Raw genomic sequence first — 15,074 nt, 5'->3', positions numbered from 1 at the left:
TCGAACAAAGAACCACTAACGTTTTTAAAGCAAGCAACCTCTTTTGCGATTCGTTACAGTTTTCGTGAGAACGCGGCGACAACTCGCTGTTGTGCCCTTCTTTTTTCTCGTAATGGATGACTCTTTTTTAATTACAGTTCTAAAATCAATTATCGTTTAGTCTCACTTCACATCACTAACGAAATTGTTTCGTTTTTATGGGATCTTTTTCAGCGAGTACATGCTAAACATAGCTGAAATCCTCACTTCACACATGTAACGTATTAGTGAATTCTGGAAGCTGAAAGTAATTAATCAGACAAGCATGTTAACAAATGAGTCTTGTCTAAGCGATGTAAAATGAATTTCTAGTTTCCGCGTATGTGGAGAGTAATCAATTTTGAACGTGATGGACCACTAATCGACAGTTAGGATAATGATTATTGTAGCTGAAACTGCGAAACGCCGGTCATTCCAATGTACGGGTATTCCAGCGAAGAGAAAACTGTGATTTCAGCACATTCACCGTTTCTTGAAATGCAGAATCTAAATGGAAATATTTTTAAACTGTAATGTACGTTGATCACGTCACGGGTAATCTTATCAGAGTATGCAGTTTTAAAACGCGACGAAACAAAGAGCCAAGAACTTTATGAGTAATACTCGCTACTTTTATCAGCGAACTCGATTCTGACAATGAGTCGCTTTCTTGACTCTTAAAAATCGCCACTTTATGCAAATGTGCTTGGTTCTCACCGAAAGATATAATTTACCTACTTAGTTAATTAAGTAGTTAATTGTATTTTATTAGGATCTAATGAAGATGGATCTCTAAATTAGTACCACAATATATTTTCAGTTGTTTTGTGTTACTTTTACGTAATTTTATATTTTATAGTTTTAACTAGCAGTATTAACACTCTGTCTACGTGTGGAAAACAGCAAGGTCCGTTTTAACATCTTCCGATTCATTTTCACTATGCTTTTAAAATCTGTAAGAATTGACACGGACAGTTTTGTTTTTGTTTTTTTAAAAAAGTTTGGCAAATAGAAAAAACCGTTGGCAAAATTCGGCAAAAGATATAGTGCGTTTAAGACTTTGATTTTATAAACATTTGACTGCAGATGATCCCTCATAAATTTCAATAAATATTCAGAAGCAATGGCACGTTACACAGACAATTAGGTGCGCCACGTGCCGTATTGCAATAATTTTTATTTGTTATTCTTACAACAGGAGAAGGTATTCTTAAGTTTACGGATTTACATAGTCTACTGTGAGGAAATCGTAAAAATTATCGCCAATTGAGTAGCAGTTAAGCCATAACCGTACTATATCTTTCGTAGAACTTTAACACTTCCCGTTTTCACAAAAAATTAAGATAACTTTTGTCTTTTCATCTTTAGAGTTTGTTCTCAAGATTTTCTTCATTTTACAGTATGTCTATTTCTTGTCAAAATTGTGTAGTTATACCTAAATGCATTAACTGTTTGAAAAAAATTGGTCTAAATTTAGTTAGCCAGAGATAAATTCTTCAACCAATTCAAGGATTGTTAAAAAAAATCTAAAATTTGATACTGCTAAACGTACCTATATCTTTCGTAAAAACCACTACAAGTGAAAACAAAAGTAAGGGTGCATTACTAACTAAGTATAAGTAAAACAGTATACCATGGGTATGTTTTTAATGAATATTTTAAATAAAATTTTGTGTGGATGTTACCAAACTTTTAGGAAAAAGTATATAATTTTGGATAGGTACAGTGCAATACTAATAGGCCGTTTCTGATGTACCCAATAAGATAAACTGCTTGAAGTACAAGTCTCCGCTTTTTAAAAAAATTTAAAAATTTGATTTTATGAAATTTTTTGTGTGATAATCTCTATACATTAAAAAATACATTGTAGCAGTAACAGTGTAAGAAACAAAAAAGTCACGTGCGCGACCTTCAATTTCAAAGCCTCCCATTGTAAAAGCAATGCACTATCTTATATCTTTCTGCGAGCTCCACTTACGCATATGATCGTTGTTCGGGTTGGGACCGTGTCAATTGAGTTTTTAGGCTCAAGGGGACAAAAGTGTGTTTTCTGATTCGGAAAAGGGGAAGGATGACAAATTGACCACCGTTTTAGTATCTGCCTGTGGACGATTTTTTGGTTTTGGAGCAAGGGACTGAAATTTTTGGATATGGAATTGTTTCTTTTGGTCTAGAGTTTTTTGAGATTGGATGTGGGTGATTCTATCAAAAAGAGACCAGTGGATGGGGCATAAAGAGTCGGAAAGTTTTAAATAAAGTTTTAGGACGTCTCTAGACACAACATCAAGATCCCGTCTAGTGGCACGGATGGGTTCGCGTAGGAGGGACATCCTGGCTTTGGTCAGAATTTTTCCTGATGAGAAAGTGGAGAACTGGTTTTTGGGTTTTAGAAATTTGGGGATTATGTTGTGGTCACGACAGCGAGAAATAAAGGTGAGTGAAGATAGGAGTTTTGCCATTTTCTGGTAGAGTTTGGAGAAAAGAAGACTTTGTTTGGAGATATTCTCTCCGTAGAGGTTTTGGAAATAATTTCGAAGGCTTCCACTGTCGGAATCAATATATTTTCCAGTGACAGACAACCTCCATTTTTTGGCGATCTCGCGGAGAAATATTTAACCTGCACATATTTGATTTCCCAAGGCAAATTCTACAAACAAATCTCTGGTACTCCCATGGGATCGCCTCTCTCACCAGTCGTCGCCAATATTTTCATGTAAGCTTTTGAAGCCACAGCCATTGAATCCGCGTAACTCAAACCTAAAGTCTGGTTCCGCTACATGAACGACACATTTGTCGTATGGCCCCATGGTCAAAACGCCCTTTCAATCTTTCACGACCATCTCAACAGTCAACCATGGAACTGGAAACCAACAATTGTCTTTCTTTTTTTGATGTTATGGTAACCAGGTTACCCGAAAGTCGACTTGGTCTTTCAGTCTGTCGAAAACCTATCCATAGCAATCGATATCATCACCACCCCGTCCAAAAAAGGTCGTCATTGACTCCCAAATTCATCGAGCCATTACCATTTGTCAACCGGACAAACTCCAAAAAGAATTAGAACATCTCCAAACATCCCTTCAACAAAATGGATACGACCACCACTATCAAGTCTGCCATTCAACGTCGGCTTAATCGCAACTCTGACAATACTTCAAATCGCCCAACTGATTTCGTATCGACTGCATATCTCCCATTCATTGCTCAAGTCACTGCCAAAATACTCCAAAGGCAAAAAGTTAAAACAGTCTTCAAACCTGCAACTAAAGTTGCACAAATTCTTCTTTCCGTCAAAGATTCTCATCAAGCTCTAGAATGTAGAGGAATCTAGAGCATTCCCTACTCCTGTGGTGTAAAATATATAGGAGAAACTGGTCGGTCCATAAAAATTCGAATTCAAGGGCACAAATGTTGTCTCAAAACAGGTCTTCTGTCCCACTCTGCCGTAGCTGAACCCCAACATGAAATCGGCCACACCATTTTGTTTGAAAATTCTCTTCTGTCCAAAGCACCACATTTCTATGACCGGAAAATCCGTGAAGCTTCAACCACGACGGTTTTCCCCACCACGTCTCTATAAAAGGATCACAACCACATTCCTTATGGCCAGGTCAGAAGAGTTTCGCCTCTGGTATGGTTGAAATACTGAGTTACCCAGTTACCGTGTTCTTTTGCCCTCTTCCAAATTTCTCAACCCTGCTTCTGAAGATGCCACTTACGAAAATGTGCGAAACGTTGAGCCCAAAAACTCAATTGACACGGTCCCAACCCGGAAAACGATCATATGTAAAAGGTGCCTCCAAAATTTCGATTTTTTCGCGAAAATTTGGATGCCCCCGGAAAAAACTTTGTCTGATTCATGAACCACAAGTATGTTACTTTATAAAATTTGAGTTAACGTTTCACCATCTACACGATATTTCTAACATACATACAAAATTTGACAACAAACAGTTTTGGAGATTATCTGTCTAGTCAAAATCGGTAGACAAAGGACAGACAGTCAGAAACGCGAGACCTACTTTTTCGTGGGGGTTATCAAACGCCAAGAAACCGGAAAGTAGCCATTAGTCTAGTCGGATGTACCCTTAGTTTACACTCAGGAAAGAGAAATGAGAAATGCATGAAAAATACCTGCACAAAATGACTTCATCAAGTTGAAAGATTTGAACAAAATAAATTTAATTGGCGACCATGTTCACGATAGCCTTACACAGTATGCCAAACTTCAGAGTAGTATGTTTTGTAGTTTCTAGGATGAACTGTAAAATTTACTGATATTTATTTCCGAACGTAAGCTAAGGAAATATTGTCCATCGGGCGACTGGCTACTTTCATGTTTTCATGATGCTTCATGATCCCTAAAGTGCGTGTTTCTCTGTCATCTGTTGTCTGTGGCGACTTTTATAAAACAAATATTCTTCGAAACTAACATACCCCTATACTTGTGGTTTATGACTCTGCCCAGTAGTTTTTGAGATTATGTGTCTAATAAAATTACCAACAAACACATTGTTTTTCTACTAATTATGAAATATAGAGGAAACATGAAATTGACCATTTGTCAACTGGACCATTTTATAATACTTTCCTAATTAATGCGCTAAAATCAAAGTTCTATTCCTAAAATTTACCGTTATATCATCATGAATCGCGTTTAGTTCCCTGAATTTTTTTATTTTGTCTGTAGCTACGGCGTGTCACAGACAAATCATCCCTTTTTCCAAAAATGTCATATTTATGTATTATTAAAAGCCAAAGTTTTGCCTGGAAAGAGCGTCTAGATTTCCAAAATTTTAGGAAAATTTTGCCAAGCCATTTTGAACATGCTAACAAACAGTAAGCCGAATGTGATAGATGTACTCTACGGCTTAGCACACATTAACAAAAATTTAGTCTTTTTTTTCTAAATAAGAATTTTCAATTTCATTGACTTTTTCTTCGTTTTTTTCTCTGTTTTTGTCATCTCAAAATTTTACAAAGTCAATCTCATTTTGAAATATTTAATAAAACATAATTCTGTGTATATAATTTTTTCACATATTCTTATTATTTTAAATTGTTTATACAGGTTAACAAAACGGTTTATTTTGTTGATTAAACTAAAAGTGATTTATCTTATTTTCCTCAAATTTATTCAAGAAATTGAACTTGCTTAATTAATTTTTTCCTCTTTACATGCCTTGTGAATTCTAATAATGCTCTTCTAATTTGTTCTTTCACGTATCTCGCAAGTGTAAGCTATGGAAGTATAGTAGTCGAGTCCATCAAACGAATGTCCACTTTTATGTTTTCTCGACGTGTCACGACCCCTACAGTACGAAAAAAGTAGTCTCCCGTTTCCGTCTGTCTGGTGTCTGTAATCTCGGCATAATCTCCGAAACTGCTAGACTGATTGTTGTCAAATTTTGGATGTATATTCGAAATATCATATAGATAGTTAAATGCTAATCAAAATTTGGCTATCATCCCCACCAACAATTTGATGACGTCATTTCAATGAATTGTATTTGAATGCAATATAAGAATATACTCCTATATAGTTTTTGCAAACTAGCACCGGACAGGAAAACTCATAAAAATTAAGCAACAAAGACGACCATAATCGGATTACAACGTACCGAAATTTATGACACTACCTCTTTTAGCCGGTCGCCGTCTGGTTAATCTAGAAAATTCTAGAAACGATACTCAGGGCAGGAGTCTATTCTATTTGTTCTATTGTCTTCCGAAATCTCCACGAAAATGTGTTTATTTAAGTTTCGAAAATCGTCAAAAATATAATCAGTCTTATCCTCGCAGGTACTAACCCCGCCCACCCACCCTCTCTTTTCTTAGAGGGTATGTCATTTGCTAAAATCAGTCTTATCCTAGCTAGTAGCTGCTAAGATAAAACTGAGTTTGGCAAATGACCTACCAAGAAAAGAGAGGGCGGGTGGGTGGGGCAAGTAAGTGCTAAAGGAAGCCCGATTTTGGCAAATGAGATACCTTCTAAGAAAAGAGAGGGTGAATGGATGGGATACTAGTAGCTGCTAAAAGAAAACTGATTGTACTAGCTCCGCCTACCCGCCTTCTATTTCCTTTTAGAGATTTCATTTGCGAAAATCAGTCTTATCCTAGAAGGTACTAGTCTTGTCTTGGTACCTGTCGCCTTTCTTAACACCTAATTAACGTTTTCATTGTTGCTTAATTTTTATGATCCCTGTCCGGTGCTAGTTTGCAAAAACTATACTTGTAGTGTAGGAATCCGCTTTCACTTTTTTTGCTAAGCGTTCAAATTTTCGCAAAAACATATGCAAGGTATAATAAAGTTATATTCCCAACACGGGATAAACGTCTCCGTGGCGCTGTAGGGGGGAGAACGGCGACGTGCGATAGTGAGTTCGATACCGAACTTGGCCGTTTATTTTTTTTTCTTGCATTGGTAATACGCTGTGACTATTTTTCTTTTGTGCTGAGACTAATATTATCCACGCTGATAACGTCTCTATATAATAATACTAAAATAAGAATTATAATATTCAGAACATTTTGTTTTAATCTTCTGTTCAGAAGTTATCACAAAACGAAAATCGTAGAATCAAATTATATTTTTATTTTAAAGAGCTAGATTTTTCGGATTATACTTATAGCCTTCGACCAATTTTTTATTGATCAGATTAAGATCTTCATTTTCTACAAAATGTGAGAATTCCCACGTCTTTATTTAATTATGATCAAATAAGAATAATAATAATCATATTCAAGACACTGTGTTCCATTCTGGCTTAATTAATCATTTTAGTCATCTGTTTTGAGGAGACAACTCATTCAAATTAAACAAATTTCTACGTGACATTGTTTCGATGAGTAAACATAAACAATCGAAATTAAGCATGTACACTGATAATAACTCACATTTTTCCGTTGGTTATTGCTTTGAATATACTTATTTCATATTGTCTGAATACCTGCGGACAGCACCTCCTTGGAATTTGCACCCCCGCGGTCAACTGGTTTTTACTACATAAATATTATCAGAAAACAGAAAAGTTTATAATTTTTCAAAGCAGCTGAATTTGTTGGATTGTACGTCAAGGGCGAGGAAATTTCAGTCTAAGTAACATTGGACTAATTTTTTTCGTTTTCTGTAGAAACGTAATAACAATGAATAATGTTTTATCAAATATTTATCGGCAGAACATTGAGGAGAACAATAAGAAAACAAGGAGTGCAATACTTTGAATATAATTTAAGTGTTGATGTTATACATATATTCAAAATCACCTTTTCATATGTTCTAGAACTATTTTAGGTCCGTTCTACAAAATACAATACACATTTTTGAATTAGCAAGCCCACTTTTTTAGATCGTTGTCTTCAATCTTACATTTTCTTTTCCATTAGTCCTTCCTTGTTTTGAATAACTATTTTCGTCCCGTTTGAACTTTTAAATGTAATTTTGGAGAAGTGTCACTCTCGTAACCAACACCTAAAAAATACGAAAGTGTGTTTAATGTCTTTAGCTCTAAAATCGTTTATTGCCTGTCCCAATCACTTATAACATTTCAATTTACATAAAACGTTGAGATGTTTACAAACGTAATGTTACAAATTACTCACCGAAACAGTATTTATGTTTGAAAGTATATTACATTCCATGTCCGCGTAAATGTAATTATCCACTATATGGTGTGTTTACTTCTGACAGTAAAGCAATCGTTAAGTAAAATTACGCGAAACAGAATCTTTATATTGTGTTTATTTGCTCCACGTAGTATTTACCAAAATTATACGTAAATGAAATAAGCAGATTAGCAACTGCTTTAAAAATTCCCACCAATTCCTGATGCAATGCCTCCCATTTACCCGTTTTAAAAATGCATGCAGTTATTTTTTGCACGGAATGAAGAGTCTTAGTACGAAGTAATCAGGATATGCACTCCCTGAGCTATAACTCACTAACTCGGTATGAATAATTCTCCTTAATTTACTTAAAAGCCGTTTTATGGCACTGTATTGTAAGTCTTCCCTTGTACATTTTCTTTATTAACTAGCGAAAAGTTTTATTTTTGCGACGCGCATTATGATACGGTATTTGTGAGTGTTATCTATGTATGTGACATTCAGGACAGTACTTAGGGAGTTTCATGTGTTCAGTTTTTGGAGCGTATTAGTTGTCCTATATTTAAAAAAAAAATTGTCAAGATTAGTACTAATTGCTTCTGAACTGGGCCATCTTTTTCCTAAGCACGGTACTGGTGATATTCTATCTACATTCACCCTATGAACTTTACAAAGAGGCACACCCTGGAACCAACACCAGTTAACAAATTACCTTAAGATCGCGTATCGAAGTGGAATGCAGTCAGCGGTCCCTTATCAGGGGTGTACCGAGGGGGTATCAAGTGACGTGTGCAGTCAGATAAATCACCTGTGGCACGCTTGCTGGCGCGAACACGTCTTATGCACCAACTTATTATAAATACCTGGTCGTTGGATGGAAAATAACCCCACTGGCGATAAGACACGTGAAATTGACTGGTGATTTATGACTGTGAAAGCGGTGATTGTCTGCGAAGACATGACAAATACATTCCCCGATTAAAGTTACCCCTTATTACGCAATAAAGCTTCAACAAATCATTGTCAGAGGCCGGAAATGGTTGGCACTGGGGAAGGATTAAAAAAAAAGAAACGCAAATATCATCGATAACAATTTAATACCGTTACCTCAAAATTTTGCATAGTAAATGCTATTTAATTTTTTGAAAATAACATGCTCTATTATTTTTTACTTACTCTTTTAATTTGTCAACACAATTTAAATTAATAAATTCTAAAAACATAGCATGTATAGATAAAAAAATTCAGTCCTTAAAATATTTAATAATATAGAAATTGTGATCAAAACTGTTTTTAAAAACAGCGACTGGGGGGACAATCTAATCAACGTTAGAATTTTCTACATCCCTAACCACAAATGACAATTAAAATTACTTTAATTCCACAAAAAAACAGGAAATGTTTTGGAAACCCAACAGGCTTTGTTATGTGAACATAATTACTGTGTTTTTAGAAGCTCAAATGTGGTTTTCTGCTCGAATGTTTCGACAGAATTTTATGTGGTTTCACAGCCGATCCGACTCAGTGCAGCTTGAGGTGGATTTCAACGGCACCGAATGAAGTATTTTACCTGAAAATAAGCAGCAAATTGCGCCGTCATATGTTTTGGGATTTACGATCTAAAACCTGACTGGGTGGCTAATTATAATTTGCCTTTGATAAACGAGCATTAAAACAGAGCTAAAAATAATACCGGTATGTAGTACCAGTACATCGAAATTTAAATATGTATTAATTTAACTGTTATTACAAAAAAAAAGATATGTATGTACTCGTATATACCATTATAACATTAGAACTTTCACCATTTGATCCAATTTTTTCATAAAAATCTTTTTATTCAAATTTTTTTTAGTAGAATTTAACGACAACAATTAGAACGTTTAAAATTTTGTCAATCGAACTGTCTTTAAATCTTCACAACAAACCCAAACTAACATTTACCATTAGGTGAGAATATTAATATTGAGCTACGTCAGTTTTTTTAAATAATTTATACAAAATTAAAAAGCACCTGAGGAGAGTTCTGTCTTTAAATGTCTCTAAACATTGTCATCACCAGTGTAAGGAGTGTATTAAATAAATTCACGCTTCGTTGTTGCGATTGCTACTTACGATTCACGATTATGCAAATTTTAAATTAGTTTACTATAAAGATGTTCATTATCTCGTGTTAAATAAGATTCAAGAGTCTATTTTTGTTTTTGTTGTAAACTTGTAAATTAAGATACTTAAATCATTATATTCGCGCTTTGTAGAAGTTTCATATACGAGACAAAGAAAAGTGGAAACAGATTCTTATTAAAAGCTCTTACTTTAGCAGCTAAAACATATTATTACGTTCTCAATGTCAGTTCAGTGTGTCATTAAAGGAAACTTTTCAACGAGATGTCGCTACCTTCTCATTTCCTGAAACTTTGTAGGAAAAGAGCAAATTTTATCAGTTACTTAGATGTGTAAAATTATTAATCTTTCGTAGAAGTTTTAGTAAAGAATAGTACGTAGGTATATAAGTACCTATTGAATTAGTTTGAAGAACTTTGTTGAAAGAATTTTGGACACCCGGTATCGAAAAGATATATATTTATAACATATTAAACTAAAATAGTCACAGCCCACAAGTTTATGTTTGTATAAGAACTGACAGTCGCAAAGAATACCTAACACGCTTTTTTAGCATCGATGTTGACTGACGTTCCGATTGTATAGTCTTGCAAATTCTGTACCAGTTTTATTCGTTTCTTACTATCTGCGTCGACACCTATTCAAGGCCATATTCCGTTATCAAGTCAATTCAACAAATAGTTTTTGTTACGGGCAAAGCTAAAAAAATGCCATATCTCAAAAAGTGGCATTGAATAACATTTTATACCAAATATTTAAAGAAAAGGTTACACAATTTTGTTAAAATTATCCTATTTTTCGCGGAATTCTGCTGTTGAATAATAAATCATTATTATTATTAAATTTATGTTCAAAAAACGTTTCATTTACTACCCATTTAAATAAAAGATTAGAAATATATGTATGTATACAAAAATATTTAATATGTATTAAAAACTCTTCATCCTCACCTAGCAAGAGGTAGGTATGTAGCCTACCAAAATGTCTTTTCCATAATCACTTTGTCGTATTATCCTAATCACTCATTGTTAGGGCTGTTAATGGTCTCGACATGAGATCCCACTTTAACAGACCATAAAACAGGTACAGAATTTACAAAATATAATATACAGGGTACCCCAACAGCCTGGTCTTACAATATCACGCATTCGCCTTGAATAATTATTGTAATATAAAAATTTTTACTTTCTCCTTTTAGTAAAACTTATTTAAATTTTTTTCAGCCATACGGTAGGTTTCGTTTGTAAGCTATCCGTCATAGTTATATATTTTTTTTACCTTAGACCCTGTAGAGCAAAAAAACACCAATCATATTTACAACAGAACACAACAAGATATCTTTAAAAAAAAATAGAGCTTGAAATATTTTCTACTGAATTTTGAATGATATAGCATTAATCTAATTGAAAAAGCATGCATTCCATAGTTGAATTTTTAAATAATAAAATTGTTGATGATATATTATAACTTAACAATTCCTGACGCTTTCGTATACTTGCATATTTCAATAGTGTAATTAATTATACACATCTCTCCTTCTGAGTTGTTTATTTATAAATAAGTTCCCATTCTTATATCGGGTCTCAATTTTTTGTTAGGCTAAGTAAATTATTATTATTATGATTGATATTATTATCACTACATATTTTCAAAGATTTTTATTTTTCTTGAACAAAATTGGTCTACAGTTATTTAGACAGAAACAAAATACAGATTCTTTGAAGAATTATAAAATTTAATTTCGCAAATTAAATTTTTTTCATTATAACCGCTTAAGTTGAAATAAAGATATGTTTGGACTGTCAAAATAGATATAACTAAATGAGCATGCTTTACATGTGTTTCAAGGGAGTTTTTCCATCAAAAAAAGATTGCGATGACGTCATCAATACTTTATCAAGGACACATATATCAATTTCAATAGGGGCAATGTAGTACCGAGAATAACAGTACTGTACACTCAAATTTTCAAGAAAAGAGGGTGAGTCCTTTTTAATTTGATCAGTAAATCAAATTACTTCATTCATTATTTTTTTTTTAGGTTACCATAGATAAGTAATTCTTAAGAATATGAATATATTTAACCACAAGTATAGATTCATAATATTTTATAGGTTTCTTTTTTTACAACGCTTACGATGACCTTACCTGGCAAGATTTTACAGAATTCGGTGTAACAGTTGTAACGTGACATTTACGCGGCGGCGCAGCTCTGCGGGAGTGACGAAAAAAAAAAGAAAAAGAGAAGAAGAAAAAGGTGAGAGGCGAGGTTGGGTGAAGACGACCAGGGCCGGTGTCGAGGCTTTGGGAAGAGGGACCGTGTTTGGAAGACGAGAAAAGGCTGGGGCGAGAACACCAAAGGCCAACGGAGTCCAGGAGAGGCACAAGAGTCGAAGCTGACCTCAACAGGACCGCGGCGACGGGAACGGGCGTTCTGCGTATTGGTACCAATACGGTAAGTCGCCGGGAAGTGCGCACCGATCGTCCGGGACAAACCGGGAGCGTCCCAGTTTGCGTTGTGCCAGTTTTTTTGCCTTAAATCGTCACGGGTCGCCGGTTCACCAGGGTCATCAATTCACCTACCAACGAGCTGCCGCCGCCCCTCCCAATTTATTTTCATTTTTTTGTACATGCAAATCCTCATTATATACGTGATTAGACCGGGTATTCGTTGCTTCTCCCTTTTCTCCCTTTCCTCCCTTTTTTTCTCTTTATTCTACTTATTCTACTCTTCTTTCTTTCTCTTCTTCGGCTTTCCTGTCATCTTTTTTTTTCTGTGTGCCTTCTTGTGGTACACTGGCGCCCAAGGCAAAGACAGTTGATCGACCCATCACCCTGCAACGACGAAGGCGCTAGCCTGGCCGTAAGAAGGACGCCACACAGTTTCAAAGTTAAAATGCAAAATGTTGTCATACAATATTTTTTTTAGAAAGATGGGTATGTCATTCATAAACTATAAATGCAAATTTTATTCTATAAAATTTAAAAAACATTTACTATTGTCAATTTGGAGAAGACGTCATCTCATTGTTCGTGGGGATGATTAGCAAATTTTGGTTAACATTTTACCCTTTACACGATATTCCTAACATACATATAAAATTTGGCGACAGTCGACCCAGTAGTTTTGGAGATTATCTGCATAAAAAAAATTGATATCGATGACAGACAGACAACAGACAGACAGACGACAGACAAACCACTTTTTCGTACTCTAGAAGTCATAAAACGTTGAGAAAGCATGAAAGTGGGAAGTTACCCGCTGGACTCTATTATTATACTTCTGTAGGTAAGCAGAGCAAAATGTTGTGCCTCGGTGGGATTCGAACCCACGTCTCCTTGCTTTCCGAGCAGGTATGCTGACCACTACACCACGAGACGACTTATCTTTACTCTGCTTACCGACGTGTTACTGTGCCGCCACAGTACTCCCCCCCCCCCCCCCAGCGACACAGCGCGCGGTCGTGCTGGGGTGCGAAGGAGATAGTTGCTGGCGTCGCCCCTGCCACTCTTACGTTCGTCGTTCGAACCCTGGCGGTGCTGCGGACCCCGAATACACAGACAGCGGGCACAGTGCGGTGGCAGAAGGATGTTGCGTGCGTGTTGCCTGTCACCAATGTAGGTAAGCAGAGAAAAATGTTGTGCCTCGGTGGGATTCGAACCCACGTCTCCTTGCTTTCCGGGCAGGTATGCTGACCACTACACGACGAGACGACTTATCTTTACTCTGCTTACCGACGTGTTATTGTGCCGCCACACTTCCTTAACTACAACTCAGAAAAAAAATTGCAACTTCGCCAAAAAGGCCAAGATCTGGATTTAAAAAAAAAATTGCGCCTGATATATTTTTTCCTTTCTTCATAAAGATTATATATCTGTAAAAATGTGTAAGGTTTTCAATTAACCTTCTTTATGCCAGTGCAAGGGAGAAGGGGGGGGGGGGGGGGGCACACTCGCAGTTGATTTGATAAGGTAATTTCTATTGAAAATTGATTAAAATTACTAGCATAAATGTTTCATAACCTAACTTTGGAATAATTCAGATATGGACACCAAACGTTTGAGGCTCGATTTGCCAGCAACTTCAAAGAAAACTGCTTTTACAGCGAAAGAACTTCAACACCTAGGGGAAAAAAAGCGATGAGGACGAAGAACTTGCAGAACTAATAGAAAATGATCAGTACATACTCTGATGGGGAAGAGGAAATAGTGTGAAGAACAAGGAGAATTTCCTTATAAACAGTGTCTAGTTCCAGCGATGTTAGATGAATTCAGTTGGGACGATAATTTTGTAACAGCAAAGTCTGGTGTGAAAGGGTCAAACGTTCCTGTCAAAACTAAACGGAGAGTCCCAGTAAATATTACGCAAAATTCTAATTGTACAACAACTGAGGAATTCTTCAAATGATTTATTACTAAACAAATAGTGGAAATAATTGTTGAAGAGACTAATGGCAAAGCAAACCTCGTATTCGAAAAATGGAACAATGTACATCCTGACGAAATAGCTCGCGTTTGGAATCCTACAGATTCTATTGAAATATATGCTTATATTGGGACTGTTACTTGCGCAGGGTGTCTTGAAAGGAAGTGAGAAGCCTGTAAAGATGTTATGGATTAGAAATTAAAGTCTTTGTAAACCCATTTTTCCGGATACTATGCTCAGGACAAGATTTTCTATGTTGACAGTTTTTCTGAGATTTGACAACATTCACACAAGACACGAACGAAAAACCGACGATAGATTGGGATCCAGTAGAAACATTTCGAGACTACAGGAAGAGTAAATCGGATAGGTCCGGTTTAAAACACTGGATACTTGCTTATAGAAAAATTTGCATAATGTGCAGGTATATTAGAGAAAAGTTGGTGCCCAACCTAAAAAAGATCTAGGCAAATGAGTTGTATTAGACCTAGTTGACCATTTATCTACTGGTTATGGTGTCACCACAGACAATTTTTTCACAAGTTTATCATTAGCTGATGCCTTACTACAGAAAAAATTAACTCTTTGTACAACCATACGTAAAAATAAACCAGAGATTCCTAAGGGACTTTTGTATTCGTCTAGAAATGCAAATTTTTCTAGTCGATTCTGTTTCACCAAAGAACGTACTCTTGTGTCGTAACTGCACCAAAAGGAAATCTAACCATTGGCCCATGGCAGTATTTGCAAACCTATAGACATCGCAGATTGGAATAAAAAAAACTAGATCGTAGACGAACTTTTCCTTTGACATTAGGACATCAACTAATAAAGCCGATGGTACAAAAAAGAAGTGAAAATGTAATTGGACTAAGTACCAGAGTTTTGTGGAATATGAAGA

Source organism: Zophobas morio, unplaced genomic scaffold (assembly GCF_036711695.1).
Source record: "Zophobas morio isolate AGI-343-1 ecotype UQ-CSIRO unplaced genomic scaffold, CSIRO_AGI_Zmor_V1 ptg000014l, whole genome shotgun sequence".
NCBI classification, from domain to species: Eukaryota; Metazoa; Arthropoda; class Insecta; order Coleoptera; family Tenebrionidae; genus Zophobas; species Zophobas morio.
Note: the sequence above shows the minus strand (reverse complement) of the source record.